General features: G+C 41.6%; 1 long non-coding RNA gene across 2 annotated transcripts; it reads left to right on the forward strand.

Annotated features, from left to right (window-relative positions):
* Window positions 1-1,532: 1,532 nt before the first annotated feature.
* On the forward strand, window positions 1,533-15,980 carry LOC147579384 (uncharacterized). 2 transcript variants are annotated; one of them, XR_015253868.1, is made up of 4 exons: window positions 1,533-6,631; window positions 8,322-11,303; window positions 13,205-15,259; window positions 15,415-15,980. It is a non-coding gene; the product is annotated as an uncharacterized LOC147579384 (long non-coding RNA). The 2 variants fall into 2 exon arrangements; XR_015253867.1 differs by having other exon boundaries at window positions 13,205-15,980.
* Window positions 15,981-20,012: the final 4,032 nt, after the last annotated feature.

Below are 20,012 nucleotides of genomic sequence, written 5' to 3' on the forward strand. Positions count from 1 at the left end.
TGTTACCATGAATTTAGCCCCCAGATATCTTCTTAGATGCATTTAAAACATCATTTCTGACAGCAGAGTGAAAAGATCCCATTTTTAGAAAAAGAGATTCACCCCTAAGACCAGGAACAAGACAAAGATGTATGTTTTCACCATTTCTGTTTAACACAGTATTGGAAGCTTTAGCCAGAGCAATTAGGCAGGAAAAAGAAATAAAATATACCCATATTGGAAAACAAGCAGTGAGGGGTACCTGGGTGGCTCAGTCAGTTGAGGATCCGACTCTTGATTTAGGCTCAGGTCATGATTTCACCATTCATGGGTTTGAGCCCCACGTTGGGCTCCTCACTGAGAGTGTGGAGCCTGCTTCGGATTCTCTGTCTCTCCCCCTTTCTCTCTCTGCCCCTCCCCCACTCGCTTGTGCACACTCTCTCTCAAAATAAATAAACTTAAACAAAAAGTAAAACAAGCAGTAGGCTGATCTATGTTCACAGGTGACATGATATTATATGTAAAAAACCCTAAACATTCCACCAAAAACTGTTAGACAAATTTAGTAAAGTAGCAGGATACAAAATCAACACACAAAAATCAGTTTTGTTTCTACATATTCAACAATCTGTAAAAGGAATTAAGGAAACAATTCCATTTGTCATAGACTCAAAAAGAATAAAATACTTAGGAATAGATTTAATCAAGGGGGCAAAGGACTTGTACATGAAAAACTATAAAACTTAGCTGATAGAAATTAAAGATAAATAAATGGAGAGACATACTGTGTTTGCAGATTGGAAGACATAATATTGTTAAGCTAACAATACTACCCAAAGTGATCTAGACATTCAACATAATTTGTGACAAAATCCCAGTGATATTGATATATAAAATATATAACATATAACGTAAAATATATAATATGGAATATAGTGTGTGTGTGAAAATAGAAAAACCCATCCTAAAGTTCATATGGAATCTCAAACAACCCTGAATAGCCAAAACAATCTTGAAAAAGAAGAAGATGAAAGACTTGAATTTCCTGACTTCAAAACTTACTACAAAAGCTACAGTAATTAAAACAGTGTGGTATTGATATAAAGACAGACATATAGACCAATGGAACAGAATAAAGAGCCCATAAATAAGCTTTCAAATGTATGGTCAAATGATTTTTAACAAGGGAACAAAGATTATTCAATGGAAAGGACAGAATTTTCCACAGATGATGCTAGGAAGACTGGATATCCACATCCAAAAGAATGAAATTAGAACCTTATTTTGTACTGTATTTAAAAAATTAACTCCAATGGATCAAAGACAATAAAGAGCTAAAACTACACAGCTTTGGGGTGTCTGGCTGGCTCAGTCAGTTAAGTGTCTGACTTTGGCTTAGGTCATGATCTCATGGTTCATGAGTTCGAGTGCCACTTTGGGCTCTCTGCTGTCAGCACAGAGCCTGGTTTGGATCCTCTGTCCCCTTTTCTTTTTGCCCTGCTCCTGCTTTCACACACACACTCTCTCTCGAAAGTAAATAAACACTTAAAAAATAAGAATAGAATAAAGCTATACAGCTTTTAGAAGAAAACCTTCTTCTTTTAGGGGAAACCTTCATGACATTAGATTTGGCAATGATGTCTTGAATATGACACCAAAAGCACAGGCAACAAAAGAAAAACTAAATAAATTGAGCTCAATTAAAATTAAAAACTTTTGCACATCAAATGATACTAGGAGACTGAAGTGACAACCCACAGAATGGGAGGAAAAAAATGCCAATCACATAACTGATAAGGGATTAATATCCAGAATATATAAAGAACTCCTAAAACTCAACAACAAAAACCAAATAACCCAATTGAAAAATGGTCAAAGAACTTGACTAGACATTTCTCTATAGAATGTATACAGATGGCCAATAAGCACATCAAAAGATGCTCAACATCACTAGTCATTAAGGAAATGCAAATCAAAAAACCCCAATGAGATACCATTTCATAACCAATTAAAATAGCTATTTTCAAAATAAAAATAAACAGAAAATAAATGATAGAGAGGTTGTGGAGATATTGGAACACTTATGCATTGCTTGGTGGCATGTAAAATGGTCTAGCTACTATGGAAAGCAGTTTGGTGGTCCTTCAAAGAGCTAAGCATAAAGTTACCATACGATCCAGCGATTTTACTCCTGGATATGTATGGAAAGGAATCAAAAGCAGGGACTCTAACAGATACTAACATGTCAACGTTCATAGTAGCGGTATTCACAATAGCCAAAAGGTGGAAACAACCCAAGTCTGCATCAACAGAGAATGAACGAAGTATGGTGTATACATATAACAGACATTTATACATATAATAGACCATAGAAGGTAATGAAATTCTGATATACACTACAACATAGATGAATCTTGAAGGCATTTTGCTAAGTGAAATAAGCCAGAACAAAAGGGCAAATATTATATGATTTCACTTATCTGAGGTAGTTAGAATAGACAAAGTCACAGAAACAGAAAGTGGAATAGAGGTTACTAGCGCTGGATGGGGGGATGTGTGGAGATTCATTGTTTATTCATTTGTTAATTTTATGGGAATTTATTATTTAATGAGTACAGAGTTTCTGTTTAGGGTTATAAAAAAATTGTGGAAATAGTGGTAATGGTTGCACAGCATTGTGAATTTATTTAATGCCACTGAGGTGTACACTTGAAAATGGCCAAAAAGTATATTTTACTATAATAGAAAAATATATGGGGGGTGAGGGAAGAGACAGAGACAGAGAGAGAGAGAGAGAGAGAGAGAGAGAGAGAGACTAAGTTATCAACGGTGAATGATTAGAGTGTCCCTCAGTACTACCACTTCCTCTGCCCAAGCTGGCCTGGTACAGACTATCTCCAAATGACTTGACAAATGTTCCCTGGTCATAATACCTGCAGACAATAGGGAAGAAGAAGGGAGAAAGAAAGATCTCACCCAACGTCTGACTCTGGCTGGCTCCTGATTGGAGAGGGGTCTGTGGTTAGGATACAGGGACCCCTAAGGGATGGATTTTTGTCTTTCAACCTTGATAAGTTAATCCTTCACCTTCTGGAGTTGCCCACTTGCTATCTCTGCTCCTTTCACAAAGCAACTGTGAAATGAGGGTCTCAGACCAGACTTAAAGAAGCCCCATAAGTTTTCAAGACCATCACATCCCTCACAGCCCCTGTATCCATGCATCTCTAAATGAATCCACATTTTCCAGTCTTCTGTTTTACCTTTGCCTTAACATCTAAATAATAGGGGTTGAGCATCCATTTCAGCACCATGGGAAGACAGAGCCTTTCCCAGAGTCCTCTCCAATATTTCCCATGATCCTGCTTGTGAGTTTATATTCTCATGGCCATATTTACCTTCTAATTCTTGCACTTAGGAAATTCTTGATTCTTACTTACATTTTGCTCCCTACCCCCACACTAGGGCAGCTGTTCTTCCAAACCCCTGTCTTGTCTACTGTTCAGACTACAGCTGATTTTTCTTCCCCTAGAGCAACATGAACACACAGCTATTGTGCTTAACAGACTTTCCCAAGGGCTAGAAATAGCTAGCTGGTTGGCACAAGGAAGGAAAAAAACTACATACTGAAGGTCAGACACCACTGTTTCTAGAAACTTGTTGGCCCTTTTCTTATAGGGAAGATTTTTCACTGGCCATGCCCACACTTAGTTGCTGAGGATCCTTTCTCTGAAGACGCTTTCAACCATCTACTCTCTTTTAAGGTCCCCACCTTGTGCAATTTCAAAATGTCTGTTTAGCAGCTCATAAAGCAGTCTTACTTTTAACCTCCAGCATCCCGCTGAACTCTGAGATCTCCCTTTGCACATCTAAAAATCCCTTTAAGGGATATTCCTAAACCCCGTTCAGTACACAAAGAATAAGAGAAACTCTGAAATTACATCTTCTTTAAAGAATCACATCTTTAATCTTTAATCACATCTTCTCTCTAAATCACATCTTGGGAAGGCAAGACTTACTCATCCACAAACCAGAGCCAATCCCAGAGGCTGTGGAATTCTCTTCCCATCACATGTTCCTCTGGGTTTTAGCAAAACTGGAGATAGGGACTCAGCCTAGCTGGGGCACTGTAAGGGCTTCCATGGATGACAAGGGTTGTTGGGTTATCTAGACAAAGGTGTTTGGGGCTGTAGACAAGCAAATGTGCAATCCTGGGCCCTGATCACTGTAGGGTGAGCCAGGCAAGAATACTCAGGGATGGTGCCCAGTGAGATCAAGTTCTTGACCTGTCACTTCCTTCTGTGTATAGAGACTCTTCGGGTAAAGTGAGTCTCAGATTGTGATTGAGCAGGTTATGGAGAAAAGGAAATTCATCTGGACTGAAAGTTTCTAGAGGAAAATGGTGCCATTGCCAATGCTGGAAGAAGAAGAACCAGGAGAGAGGCCAATCTCACTCTGCTTGAGTAATGAAGACATTCTGGCAATGCCACAGGATGGACACATGGGATAGAATGGAGAATGCAGAAACAGACCTGTGCAGATTTAGAACTTTGAAAAGTGACAGAGGTGGCATGGCTGATTGAGGGGAAAAGGGGAGCTCTTCGACAAACAAAGCTGAAAAAAATGATTATCCATATGGGAGAAGAGGAAATATATTCCCTATCTCACACCATATAAAAATAAACAGTTTCAGATTGACTTAACTGTCAAAGAGAAAAGTTTAAAAAAACTTTTAACTTTAGATTTCAAATCCTGATTTAAAAGAACACATAAATGAGTATCTTTTAGACCTTGGGGCAGGGAAAAGTTTGTCAAACAAATACAGAAAGTGTTAATCTTAGAGATATTAAAACAAAGAACATCAAATGAAACTTCATTAAAGAAACTGAAAAGACAAATTACAAACAGGTTGGCTGAAAGAGTATACAAAGAACTCCTATAAGTCAATAAGAAAAGCATAAACAGCCCAGTAGAAAAATGGGCAAGAGACATGGACAGGCATTCACAGAAGAGGAAACATAAAGCTAATGAACAAACTCAACCTCATTAGTGATCAGAGAAGTGCATCCATTCTTTCGGAAACTTTAAGAATTTGACCCAATGTTGGAGAGGATGTAGGTCCACACGTCTTTCATTGCCTATGGGTGTGTAAATTGTTACAACTACTTTGGAAAATCTTCCCATATGCCACCACATAGTAATTTCACTCCTAGTTACATAGACAAATTTTTCACACCCACCAAAAGATGTTTCATGGCAATATTGCTCACAATAGCAGTGATAAGAGAATAGACTGTAACATGAATAATTCATACAATAATATTATACAGTGTTCGAAAGGAATGAACCACTGTGACACACAACGTGGATCAACCTTACTATCATATTCAGTGCAAAATATAATTTATGACAATTATACTCATTTTACAAAATTAAAAAAATAAAGTAAATATAAGAATACATATAAACTGGATAAAATAATGTAAAAAGGAAAGCAGGAAATGATGCCTCTGGAATTTAGTATATTGGTTACATTACATTGGTGGAGGAGGCAGGGAGGATAGGATGAAGAAAAACCGCGTGCTGGGTGGTATGTTTCTGGGAGTTTGTCTTTAAAAATAAAAATGAAACAAAACAGCAAAGAAACCCAAGTAGGGTTGTGCATGAAACAAAGATAAGAGTGTATCAAGAAATAAGTATTATGATTAGTACAGTTCAGTGCAACTGAAATCTACTTAAGGAAATAAAAGGGGGTGGGGAAAATTAAGTGTGATTGTAGTGGAAAAGCTGAGGGTTTCGAATGAGAAGATCCCAGTGTGTAACTTTGGGAAAGTAGTGTAATCACTCGGAGGCTCTGATTCCTGCTCCGTACGATGGGTGAGAGTACCAAACGCTACACCAAATAGGTTTGTTGTGAGGGTTAATAAGAACCTGAATATGAAAGCCATGTGTCTGTCCAGTGCCCAAAACTGCACCAACAGTGTCTGCCTCTTGACGTTCCCCTCTGCTGTGCACACCATCCGCACATTTGTGTGCATGAAGATTAGGGTATAGCGGATACTAGGGACACCTTAATGAGAAGTCACAGAAGATCAATAATCAGAATGAGGGGAAGCAAGGGCAGCCCAGCTCCTCTGTCTGGGTGATAATTAGGTTGGGGATTTGGAGGCTGATTAAACATATCAAAGCCTGCGTTTTTTCTCAAGAGTGAAGCGCCCCCCTACCTCCTCCTTTATAATCTTTTGTATCCCAGCGATGCCCTGGTGGTGATGTCAGTCAGAAAGTACTTTGTTTTTTAATTTCAGGTTTTAGAGGCAGCTTAGCATGGTGGAATACACATAAGCTTCTGTAGCAGATTGCTAGGGCTTCCTCATTTCTGATTTTCCTCTTTTCTGAACACAGAGGAGTCAGGTGGGGGGCATGTGAGTGATCTGTTCACAGAATATGGGTGGAAGTGACACCGTCCGGTCATGTTCACGTCTAGCCGTGGAAGCTCCGCACAACCTTCCAGCCCCCTCTTCCTCGGATAGACGGATCGTAAAGGCCACACGTCAGGGTGGAGGAAACCAGATGGAAAGAGACAGGGTTGCTGAATGGCGTCAAGGAGGGCAACAACTCTGGAGAGACGCTCAGACCTGTAGCAGCTTTTGGATGGGTGAGAAATAGACTTGCGTTACCTGTATATGTATATATGGCCACTGACATTTCAGAGTTACTTGTTACACAGCATAGTTTAGCTTAGCTTAATACAACTTGTTCTCAGATTGTCTTGGGTTTGAATGCTGATTCTATCATTTATAGGCTATATGACCTGGAACAAATCCCTTAATGAACCTGATCCTTGTTTCTTTGTCTTACAATGGTAACAATATTTAATTGTGCTATTCTCATCAAAGTAAAATAAATGAATGTATTAATAATTCCTTTCATGGTGTCTGACACAGAGCTCTCATAACTCGTGACTATTATTATTACTACCACTGCTAGGCTCTATGCTGGGCGATAAAGTGTAAGATGCATTCTTCCTTCCTTAAGGCAAATAGATTGTATTTGGGAAAATAGCCCATGTGCCCAGGAGAACTTAACGATTGCAAGAGTCTGTCGATACAACTGAACACACAGTCAGTGCTATTAGCACAAGCACACTAGGACAAGGTCAGGGGCTACCACAGGACGCATGCTGAGTCTACGAGGACTTCCACTTCTTGAGTCCTCTAAAACAGCAGGTGCAAATAGGAGCTACCAAGTCACCATCTGTGCCCGCCTAAGGATCTAGCTGGCACGGGATGGTGAGAATCTTTGGCCACGACTGGATGATCTGATTAAAAGATTCACAAGGCCTGCACAGATGTGGACCTAAAGAAAGGAGAAGGCAGCGAGGTTTGGGAACCCTACATGTGGCCGACCTGGTGTCAGTGGAGTGAATCTAAGGACTTACAAAGCTCTTCCAGCCCTAAGAGGCTAAACTCTGAGCCACAGCTATAGAAGCCCGAGATGTGTGTGGCCCTTTGCTGAGCTGGGAAAAACCTTTCCTTCAGAGCTTGGAGGCCATTTGAGAGCCCAGAGTAGACCAGGCAAGAAAGGAGCCAGAGGTAGCCCCTGGGTCATTAAGGATCCAGTTCCTGTTTTTATTAAGGGTCTGACAGATAAGACTCAGAAGCCTGGACCAGGGCCAGGCCACAGGGATGTGGCGTGGGTTGCCAGGTTAGTGTTCAGAAGTCGAGAAGCTGTGAGAGCCCTCACTGGGTGATCATAATTGCACATCTATTAAGTATGCATTACAGCATCTGAGGAAAAAAAGCAGGTTTCCCCCACCTATCAGCTCCCCACCTCTGTCAAAGGAAACTGAAAGCAAATTTATGACACACATATTTGACCAGAACTTCAGAGACAGAAACGTTCGAGAACTTTTGGGGCATGGAGACTTTGCTTTCACATCTAGAACAACTTTGTCAGATCTCTTAATGCCATCTGCCCAAATCTCAGCCATATGAGTAATTTTCTGTATGGTCAACTCTGAACAATTTAAGCCAAAACCAGGGGCTGCACCCAAATGGTGTTCCTGCAAAGACCCATATTTGGAAAAGCACTTTCTTTGTTCTTTTCAGACCATTTCTTCAAGCTACTGTGCAGCCGTAGTCCCATGCTCCATGCTTACAGATTGGGAAACTGAGGCCTGGAAGGGGTGATGTGTGTGGGTCATCTCACAGCAGGTTAGATGAGAAGCCATGAATAAACCCAAAATAGCCTTTTTAGACCAACGTTTCCTGAAGAGGTTCATGCAGCTGCTGGTCAGAATCTTGGTTTCATCATCTTTAAAAGGGATGATGTTGCATGTTTCACAGGGATGCTATGGGGTTCCATGGGGGCTATCACGAAGGGAAGCATCCAGCTCAGCTCATAGTACATGGCAATAGGCCTTCAGGATGAATAGAATCTGAAATGTGAATTTCCAAGGAAGAGGCAGGACCACCCACTGGGACAGCATCATCCCGATGACCACAGCTTGTTTATGGCATGTTGGTATCATCCCTCTTTCTCCTTCCTTCCTGGAAGCTCCTCAGTCTCCTTATGTCTCTCTGGTTCCATGTGATGGACGTGCTGACTTTGTGTTTGAGGGAGTTGTTCCTTAGTTCCTGGGAATGGATTTTGGAGTCAAAGTAAGAATACCTTTTCCTTCAGCTTGGGTTTCTTGGCATGGTTATGGGAGGTTGGTCAAGTGGGAGTGGTCAAGGACAGGCTAAGGGGCCTTGCAGCTCTAAAGACCACACCTACCGCCAGCATGTAGGATTCAAATCAGGATAAAGGTGCTGGGGCTGGAGAGGACCACATTGTGCCATCTATCCCCACCAGGAACTCTTCTCCAGCCAGTTAACCCTTCATTTGTGAAATGTGGATAATCACACCCATCTGGCAAGGTCTTTGCGCAGACTTGAGAAAATGCCTGACACATATCAGGCCCTCGGTAACTGATTTTGATGATGTCTGTGTGTCGAGTACCAAAGGTAGTGCTGGACACTGTACATAGTAGGATTGCCCGACTCCTGCTCTCAGATATCCAGTAGGGGTGATGCAGCACAGGTGTCCTCGCTTTCATGTGTCAACACCTTAATAGGGGAAGACAACAATTAGGTCCCCCCAGGATGTCTTTTCTCCAGGCTAACATATACCTGGCTCCTCAGCTGTTGTTCACTTGAACTGGTCCTCTCCCTACTCTGCCCATATTTTTGAGATGAGCCCAAATGTATCAGTGCCCTCCTTAAGATGGGAACCTGGAACTTAACACTGTTCTTCATGAGAAAGATAACCAGGGAAGTTCCCATGTTTTATTACAGACCCATTGGAAGTTAATACCAAGCACACTAAATGACTTACTCCAGAGATGCACAGTAAGATTTCTGGAAATAGGGGACTCAATGAATAAACAAAAAATACATTTCCTCACAGGAGGTAGGGAGGCTTCTGGGGTTCTAGAATATTCTACTCCTTTTTTTAAATATTTTTTTAAAGTTTATTTATTTTGAGAGAGAGCAAGAAACAACAGGAGGTGTGGGACAGAGAGAGAAAGATTTTGAAGCAGGCTCCACACTGTCAGCGAGGAGCCTGATTTGGGCCCAAACCCACAAACTGTGAGATCATGACCTGAGCAGAAACCAAGAGCCCAATGTTAACCGACTGAGTCACCCTGGTGTCCCTAGAATGTTCCTTCTCTTGACCTAGGTGATGGTTACATGAGTTATTCATTTTTTAACATTTATTTATTTATTTTTGAGAGAGAGAACCTGCACGGGAGGAGGAAGAGGAGGAGGAAGAGAGAGAGAGAGAGAGAAAGCAGGGGAGGGACAGAGATAGAGGGAGAGAGAAAATCCCAGGCAGGCTCCATGCTATCGGTGTAGAGCCCCATGTGGGGCTCGAACTTACCTGAGCTGAAATCAAGAGTCAGATGCTTAACTGACTGAGCCACCAAGGAACCCTAAGGTATTCATTTTTTGAATAATTCATTGAGCTAGACATTTTTTTGAGCTGAACATTTTAAAATAACAGTTTTATTGAGATAAAATTCACATATCATATAATTCATCCATTTAAATTATACAATTTAATAGTTTTTAGTATATACAGATATATACAATCACTTACTATAGTCAATTTTAGAACCTTTTCATCACCACTAAAAGAAACTGTACCCTTTAGCTATCACCTTCCTATAGTCCCCTCCTTCTCAGACTTAAGCAATTACTAACCTACTTTCTGTCTCTGTAAATTTTCCTATTCTTCACATTTAGTATAAATGGTATCATACAATATGTGGTCTTTTGCAACTGGCTTTTTTCATTTAGCATAATATTTTCAAGGTTCATCTGTACTGTGGCACAAATCAGTACTTTATTTTTTTTTATGGCCAAATATTATTCCATTGTGTGGATATACCACTTTTATTTATCAATTCATCAGCTGGTAGATATTTGGGTTGTTTCCACCTTATGGCCCTTATGAATAATGGGCGATAAGATTAATGTGCAAGTGTTTGTGTAGAAATGTTTCCATTTCTCGTGGGTATGCACCGAGGAGTGGAAGTGTTGGGTCATATGATAACCCTTTGCTGAACTTTTTGAGAAACTGCCAGAAAACAATTTCCACAGGGGGTGCACGATTTTACTTTCCCACGAGCAGCATATGAGGGTTTTGATTGCTCCACACCCTCACCAATACTTATTGTTATCTGTCTTTTTGATTATAGCCATCCTAGTGGGTGTGTGGTGGTATCTCGTTGTGGTTTCATTTGCATTTCCCTGATGACTAATTATCTTGAACATTTTGATTTATGTGCTTTTCTTAATATACGTCCTACTTTAATAAAAAAAAAAGTGTATTTTTAAAATACACTCGCTTCTTGACCCCTGATACCCATAAAAATTGCTCAGTTCTGAAAACACGGAACCCAGAACTTCTGGAGGCTAGAGATTTTGCATCTCCCAGATGGGATTCACCTCTGGGGGTAACCAAGTCATTTTGGGACCAAGCTAGACTGGAGCTGCTCTCTTTCCCAGTAAGAAATTTCCCTTGGATCATACACAGAAAGGCTCCAAATGGACCTGTGTACAGGTATGTATTTTTCCCCTTATACTCAGGTAAACTCGGGTTGTGAAATGGGGTGGAAGGCTTGTATTCAGACATGGGTCATCTATCTGAAAGACTATGTGGCACTGGACAAGGACTTGAGTCCTTGTCTCTTCATCAAGGCACAAAGTTCAGGACAAGAAGATTGATGCACTTGATCCAGACATGGAGCTTGAGAAGAGAATCATCCCTAGATCAAATGAAAGGTAATCCTTAAGAACATGTGTTACTTGTCCTACTTTACATGTGGGGAACCTGAAGCTTAGAGCAGTAATTCACTCAAGCCTCAAAGTAACTTAGTCTGTAAAAAGCCTTACTTTTCAATTCCCCCCCTCCTTAGATGGTAGAGTGAAAGCTTGGTGCCTTGGCATTACCCCCTGGGTACAGTTAGCTGCGTTTTCAAGGCAGCCTGATGACCTGGTCTCTGTAGCCCATGTTTAGTTCTGGGGCCAACCACTGCCATGCACGCCTCTGGTCACTTAGGCTATTCTTCCTCTGGTGAACCTGTGTGCTGGGTTCTTTCTTTTCCTCCTATTGGGTGCAAGATCTTAACATTTCTCTACTTTCATTCCAGCACTAGGTACCAGTATTTTTTGAAAGTTAAGGGAGGTATGTTAGTTGGGTTCCCCAGGAAACCCTCTACTGAGGTAGAGTTAAGAATGAAAATGGTTTCGGGGGAATATGTGTGAAAGAAGGGGAGCAAGCAGAATTGGGCAGAGGGACCCATAAGATGCACACCTGAAGTCTCTGCCAGCTCGATGGAGAGTTGCAGAGCAAGGACTGCCTAACCAAGGAGTCCCACATTGGTGTGAAATCACTGGGTCTTTATATGACCACCTGTCCCCACCTGGCTCCTCCAAGGAAGTTGAAGTGGATTCTGAGGAAGCTAAAATCTGGCACCCATTAGGTAGACACACTGTTCAAGTCCTTTCTTAAAAAAGGAGCTGAGCAGTACATGTCCTCATTTGCCAGCAGTCCAGACAAAGCCAGACATTCCTACAGGAATCAGTTATTGTCTGGCCAGCTCAGGGAATGGCCTGGAATTCTGGAAAAATGGACTACAAACCTGGGCTATAAACTGAAGAGCATGTTGATTCCAATCTTTCACCCCTCCTTTTTTGTGGGTCACATCATGAGTGGTGTGTCACTGGGCTAGAAGGATTCTGCAAGGTCCTTTGGGCCTCAGTACTCAAGGACTTGGGGACAGGTGAGTTACCTCATGTCCTTTATGCTGTCACACCTATGTGAATTCAGGTCTCTGCTGTAGGCCACAGTCACGATGGTCATCCACCATTTTCCCATATGCACTTTACCCAGCATCAACCAGCATTCTTAGAATACCAAATTGAACTAGAGTAGAATACAAAAGGAAGATTCTAGTTCACCTTGTCTTCTAGAAACTTCTTGTATTTGGAACAATCACATGCTATGCCAAATATAGAATGAATACAGTGACCTCCTGGGTTCTGTGATCCTGGGTTCCCAATTTCCCCTCTATAGAATGGGAATTACTATGACTGCCTTAAGCCTCGCCCTGAAAGGGCTATAGAGACTTCAATGGTATAATGGAGGTGGAAGCCTTTGAGCACCTCATTCCAAAGTTATCAGAGCATCTTTTGCCTAAGGCTCTTGAAACCTCTTAAAAGCACCACCACATTTTCATCATACAAAAATTGCCCAAGAGAGATCTCCTCATTACCAGCACTTGGTGGGAATCTGGCAGTCATCCTCACAATTCCCCTATGATCACAGAGTCTTACCACAAAGGGCATCTTTCTGCTAGTTTATCTGCAGAACGGTCTGGGGCAGAAGGCAAAAACACCAGACTATCTCGCTTGCCTCCCCGCCTCTGCTGGGGCCCAGGCAACGTTCACCAGTGTGGTCCCCAGAACTCTGGTCTCCTTGGCATAGTTATTTTGTTTGCCAAGTTAACGTTTATAATTTTACTTCCTACTGAGGACACATTGAGAGAATTTTTGCCCACTGTTCAAATTCATGGGACTAATATGTTACTGGGAAGATGTCCAATGTCCAGGGGGAACAGGGGAAGCAGAAGACAAAGCCTGCTAAAGCGGGAAGGGACTTGCCTTCACTTCCTCATTCACAGGTGAAGCAGACACGATGAGCAGGTGCCCAGCTGGGCTGGACTCTGTTCACCTGATCGAAGTATACTGGTTCTGACTTCAAAGGTGTTGAGTGAGGTGGTAAGAACTTGGGCTTTAGAGTGATGGGTCCTGGCTCTGCCACTTACTGTCTAAGATTGGGCAAGTGACTTAATCATGAAGAACCTCAGTCTCTTCAGCTATAAATTAGAGATCATAACTCCCACCCTGCAGGATTGCTATGATGAGAGATAACATATGAAAAGTAACTGGATTATAATAGATACTCAATAAGTGGTAATTATTAAAATCATTACATTTTCTGCTATAAATTCAAAAAGTACTTATTGAACATTTACTCTATTCACCCATCTTTTCAAACATCCATTCATTCCAAAAACATTTCTGAGCTCAAGATTATGCTGAGGTCAGTGAGGGGTCCTACCGAGAAATAGAAAGCAGGCTCCTTGAGTTCAAGAAACTCAAACTTTGACTGGAAAATAATAAATTAGAAAAGAATAGAATTATAAAATGGAAGCCATCACACCTTCTTGACTGTGCTGTGGGAGTTAAGTGGGTAAGACTGCAAGCTTGGCCTCTGGCCCCAGGCAGACTTAATGGGTAGCCCGACTAGAGTTGTATCTTACATGGGGAGAGAGGCAGAGTCAGCCAATCTACTATGAATCTTGGAAGCATGGGTTTTAGGTCCCCTCACTTAGAAGGGCTTCTTCCAAGGCTCTGTACCTAATTTTGTTTTTCTTGTCTATAGAGGCCCCCCCCTCCGCAAATTGCATAAACTTCAAGACCCACAAACCCTGGATTATCTCTCATGGAGGACTGAGTTTTAAAGTCAGAAGATAAAGTAGGAACTGACAAGCTCATGCCTCGCAGCATGCTCTTGGAAAGCACACAGGAGAGGTGAAGAATCAGGATACCCTGAGATCTGAAAGGAAGGTATGAATCAAGTCAAGCTGAACAGTGGAGCAAGAATTTGAAAGTTGGAAGCCTCTTGGACTAAGAGAAAAGATAAAGGTGCCAGGTGGTGAGGAATGTGAGGGCAGGGAACTATACTTTAAACAGAATACTCATACAATTTTCACATTACATGTGCAAGAATAGTGTATAATGCATAATGGTGGAACCATGTTTGGAGTCACACTGATCTGGGCTCTACTTATTTGAACTCCATGACTTAGGATAGGTCAAGGAACATCTTAGAATAGAATTTCAGTTTCATTTGTAAATCATAATAGTAATACTTATCTCGAAAGTATTACTTTTGGAATTTTAGGTTATAAAATTAGGGAGATATTTTTCTGAAAATGATTTGTAAACTGTAAAGAGTTCTGTTTACCAATATTGGTTCTAATTCATTTTACTCACACTGTAGAAAGAATGTCCTTGTTCACCAACCTGTTAATAGTGGAAGGACCCTTAGGGGGAAAACAAAGAAACAAACCCCAGCTCTGGTACTCTCAGAGTAAAAACTCCAGCTTATTACATACTTGTGAGCAATTCCCTAATTTCTCCAATCCTCAGTTTCTCTATCTAAATCATGAAAGTTATTATACTTTGCCTTTAAACACCAGTGAGGTAATATTTTGATCAGATTTATCTTTAAGTTCCTTGGGAGGAAATAAATGAAAATATCCAATTCACTTTCCTTATTCGGACCTTTACTAGAATTTGGAAAGGAGACTCTCTCAAGACTTTGAGCAACGGGGAAGACCGCTGAGTGCCACAACCCACCTTGGGCTGGACTGTAATGAGAAGGACATTGATTGAGTGCTAGCTGTTGGACATATGGTTTTGCCTCACCCTCCTAACAGGCTAATATGTTTGACATTACGGCTTATATTATACAGATGAGGAAAATGGGGCTCAGAATATTTGAGCAAATACTTCAGTTCCCACCTCTAGTAAATGGAGGAGCAGAACGTCAGACCCAGATCAATGCTGGAACCTCCTTTTCCTGGTGTCCCCAGTTGACCTGCAGCTCCTTTGTGTCCAGGGCAAGGAGGATTGAACCTGTGTTCTACAGGAAGTCAGGCCTGTGACAGGTAAGATGACATGAGGCTAAGCCTCTTGTAGACTCCGGCACAGTGTGAAATTGCTAGTTATTATTTTTAAAGCAGAGAGAAACTTTCCACCCATGCACTTACAGAGGCAGTTGGCTTCAAGGTCTGATGGTTTTTGTCACCCTTGCCTTTTCTAGATCAGTGTCCAAAGTGAGAGACTCTGTCTTCCTGTATGTTGTGGCTGTTTCTGTTAAGCAGTGTCTTCAAAGGTCTAATGAAGGAGGCCACCATGGTGCCTGCATGTCACAGAAAGAATGTGGGCTCACATGTTCACAATGGCAGAGATGGGTACAAAAGCAAAGACCACATCAATTTTGGAGCATTTCCACCTGTGATGTTGGACATCCTTCAGGCACGGTCTGAGAGAGGGACTGGACCAGCATCTTCTGAACATTGTATTGTGGGGGAAAGACACAGATATGAGGAGCTCTTCCCCCTGCAGATACACCTGTGGCACGAGCCACCCTTCCCCCATCCCCTAAGGCAGAGTCTCCTCTCCATCCCGTGCACACCCTTGTTGGTTTATAGGTCCCCACTATTAGATGAGTAATAAACAGTAGGATATAAGCTTCCCTTCTGGCCAATCCCAGAGCTAAAGTAACATGTTCAAACACCCTGTTATTATTATTACCAATGATAATAAGAGGAATAATGAGCAAGAATTGCTTTTATTAAATAAATCAGGAAAATGCACTTTACAACATGTTCCAGAGACATGTCAAGAGGCTCTCTAAATGTCTGGATGGTGTTGGAGCTTGCGTTGCTCACCATTATGAGGGAGTTTTTCTACAATTACTAGTCTCTCAACAGCAGGTTAGGACTCATCTTATAAATATATAATAACATAAACGGGCTTTCTGTTTATCAACTACTATCTTATAAGTGTGTGCTTTCCTCCTATAAATCCCCTTTTTTAATAGGTGCATTTTTGAAATGATACCATAATTGTAGCCATTTAAAGACTAAGATATTTAACCTTGATCTGTTGCTATTTTTGTCAGTTTTGGAATTAAAAGGGAAATCTTAGTTTCCTCAGCTCTGTAACCTTCTTTAGGGTCAAGTGCAGTGATCTGAGCATGCCAAGCATGCCATAAAGGTGCCCAGTAAGTGTTTTTTTTTTTTTTTTTTTTTTGAGTGAATGAATAACTACAGAGATCTTGTAGTTCATCTACATCACTCTCTTGCATTCTAGGTTCTATCTGAAACTATACTAGAAAGGTAGCAATAATAATATAGGAGAAGGGCGCCTGGCTGACTCAGTTGGTAGAGCATGAGACTCTTGTTGGAGTTGTGAGTTTGAGCTCCATGTTGGGTGTAGAGATTACTTAAAAATAAATCTTCAAATAACAGTAACAATAACAATAATGTAGGAAAGCACACAGCTTGAGAACAAATTTGTCCACCATTGGAATTCAGTGTTTGGTGTGCTTGGTGTATTTTCTTTTTAAGTTGGCTTTGCACCCAGTGCAGAGCCCAATGTGGAGCTCAAACTGATGACTCTAAGATCATGACCTAAGCTGAGACCAAGAATCAGACGCTCAACCAACTGAACCGCCCAGGTGCTCTGTGCCTAGTATATTTGACATTTGGAATAGATCATTTTTTATACACTCCCTCCCTCTATTCCTCAAAATTATTTCCCATAATACTCATTTTCTTGATTAGTTCTCCAGTTTTAAAATAATTTTAAAAAGATAAACAGTAATAAAGATATCCAAATTTAGTAACTTACTTTATTCATGGTCCGAAATGAACTGTTACCAAAATACTATACCTCGCAGTTCACACTGTGTTCCACTGTTTTAGAATTTAAACACAAATAAGACTCTAAGTCCTTGCTGCCTCTACACTCACTGCTCTGTTACTTTTTCCAGTGTGTGGGGTTTTATTCAGTGCCATCAAGCAATTCTCCAGTTCTCAGTGGGCACTGACTGGGTGTCCCGCAAATTTAGCTCAATTCTAACACTGTCTGGAGATAGTAGAGGTTCCATGAATAAGAACTCCGCCCGACAGTACTTACCCCACTTTGGATGCCAATCTCAGGTTCAGATTATTACCTGTGCTTCTAACCAACTGGCTATAAAACAGAGGTACCTACGACCCCCCCTCCTTGGGTTTGATTAATTTGCTAGAGGAGCACAGAACCCAGGACACCAGTTTTCTTACTAGATACTGGTTTATGGCCAGGGATGTTAAAGGATATGAATCTACAGCTGGATAAAGAAATATATTGGGTGAGGTCCAGAAGGATCTTTAACACTGGAGCTTCTGTGCCAGTAGAGTTTGGGAAGTGCCATTCTCCCAGCTCATGGATGCATTCTGGTTCACCAGCTTGGAAAACCTCTGAAACTCTCCTTTTTTTGTTTTTTGTGTAGGCGCTATTACATAGGCATGATTGATTAAATCTTTGGTCATTGGTGATTGCTTCAACCTCCAGCCTCACTCCCCAGAGGTATAGGAGGAAGCAGTGGGAAGGAAAATTCCAACCCTCAAAGCCTGGTTGGTTTCCCTGGCAACCAGCCCCCAGCCTTGAGGGTTTCCAAAAGTTACCTCATTAACATAAACCCAGTTGTAGTGGAAAGGTGCTTGTTACGAATAACAAGACACCCATTTCACCTTTATGGCTCTGAAGTGATTTCAGGAACTGAGGACAAAAGACCAAATATTGTAACAAAAGATGCTCCCATTGCTCTTATCTGCTCTAGAAATTCCAAGTGTTTGGGGAGCTGAGCCAGCAACTGTGGACAAAGACCAAAATATAGACGTATCACACCGTTTATTTCAAATAAATGGTTTAAACGTGAGAAGATATGATACCACATGGAGCAAAGATATGACGTGTGTCTGGAGGAGAGTTCCAACAACTCTGAGCCATTCTGCCCTTGCAAACATACCCTTGGAAACAGTCCTGTGGCTGAGTCCTCAGGGGTAGGGTGGGTCAGGGCAACAGGATTGTATAACTGGGAGTTTCGGAAATTAACTGCCATATAGAAAACAGTGTTCACTAAAAATGGGTTAATTTGGATCATGTAAGTGTGTGTCTGTGTGCATAAACTCAGCAGTAATCATAGCAACTAATTAGAACTGAGACCAATATGAGGTTTGGTGGGGGCCGGGAGCATTTTCTCAATGACTTTCTTTTGAACTGCAGGCACATGTTACGTCGACTGACTTCAGTTTCATTACTGTTTTTAAATTCTCTACTGAAAATGCTCCCCATTATTGCTTCCTAGTCAGCAGTCCGTTGTCAGAAAACTCACAGTAACAGAATTAGGGGGAACAAGTGTGATCTAGGGGCAGGGCCTACCCACTGAGGGGAGGTGCATTTCTCAGTGCAGCAGGACCTTCACCTCTGCCTAATGACAAAACTAAATCAATTTAGTGGTGAGTCTGATGTCCTTTATGCAAGGGAAAATATTCCATGATTGGGGCGGAAGGTAATAGTGCCTCACAGGCAGGGGACACTTCCCGAGGCATCTGGGACAAGTCCGAGTTTTATAGAACCTGAGAAGAGGTTCTATAGGCAGAAATGGCACAATCAGCTAATAGATCCTATTTTCCAGGGTAAGATGAGCTAGCTAAAGTTGAGCTGAAGGGTTGTGACTGGAATATGTTCCATTCCCTTTGATAGGTGTTTCCCCAAAGGACAGGCTGACTTGGGTTTAGGCTTGTGACCTAGGCCAGGCCCCTAGGGTGGCCTCCATTTTGTGAGTCCAGACATATGAATTAACTTTACCGGCTCTCACACTGATGTCCCTCCCCCAGGAACTCATATCTGAGTCCAGCAGGGTTGAGGTGGTGATAACAGGAAGGGCCACTAATTAAACCCTAAATAAGTCAGTTTGGTCCTTCTGATGAGGGAGCATAAGGCAGGCTGAGGGCAAAGTACAAGCTAGCACACACCTCTTCCCACCAGGTAGAATATGTGTGATATTCCTCAGGCACTCCTGGCTGCCCAAGAACAAAGGAAAAGAAAGGAAACAAATGGTTAACTGATAGAGATCCCAGTTATACAGGACATGAGTCTCCATCAGTTTACAAATATCTGAGTAAATTACAAGAAAAAGGCAATCTTCTCAATCGCCTAATATACAGAAACCTGTAGACTCAGTTTCATGGAGCCCTAACATCATCTTCCCCTCCACAGAGATATGGGGAACAAAGGCAGGAAGAAAATGGCAGGTAAAATTAAATTTCCTTATAACCTGCAGCCCATGGACAAATACTTGCGGCAAAAACAGAGTATAACTTTTCTCCAGGCACTCCCTACTGTCTTAATGTCAATGCTTTGCTAGAGGGGAAAACCTTAGTTTGACAATAGCTAGGACTTCAGTAATCTGGGAGTCTTTAGCGTATGAAAATCCCTTTAAGAAACGTCCTCTTGACTTTACCTCCCCCTACTTCATAGTATATAACCAGTCACTCTGCACAACCCCAGTGCTGCTTTTTATGCCCACGGGTCCTGTGCCTGTGCTTTAATAAAGTTACCTTTTTGCAAAAGATGTCTTCAATAATTCTTTTTTCTGAACCCCACCATCACCTCAAAACCCCATCAGTTCTCAACAGAGTATTTACCCCAAAGTAACAGGACTCATTTTGCCCCCTCACTGTAGAAGGCCACATGGCTGAGGACCTGTTGTACCATGCAGTCAGTACTCAGTGCCCAGCAGAGGGTGACAAGCACAAGAGCAAATAGCCCAGGTAATCAGTGACCACAGCAGTGACCTGGTGGACA

This window comes from Puma concolor, chromosome B4 (genome assembly GCF_028749965.1).
Source record: "Puma concolor isolate L17-30 chromosome B4, mPumCon1.1.hap2, whole genome shotgun sequence".
Taxonomy (NCBI): Eukaryota; Metazoa; Chordata; class Mammalia; order Carnivora; family Felidae; genus Puma; species Puma concolor.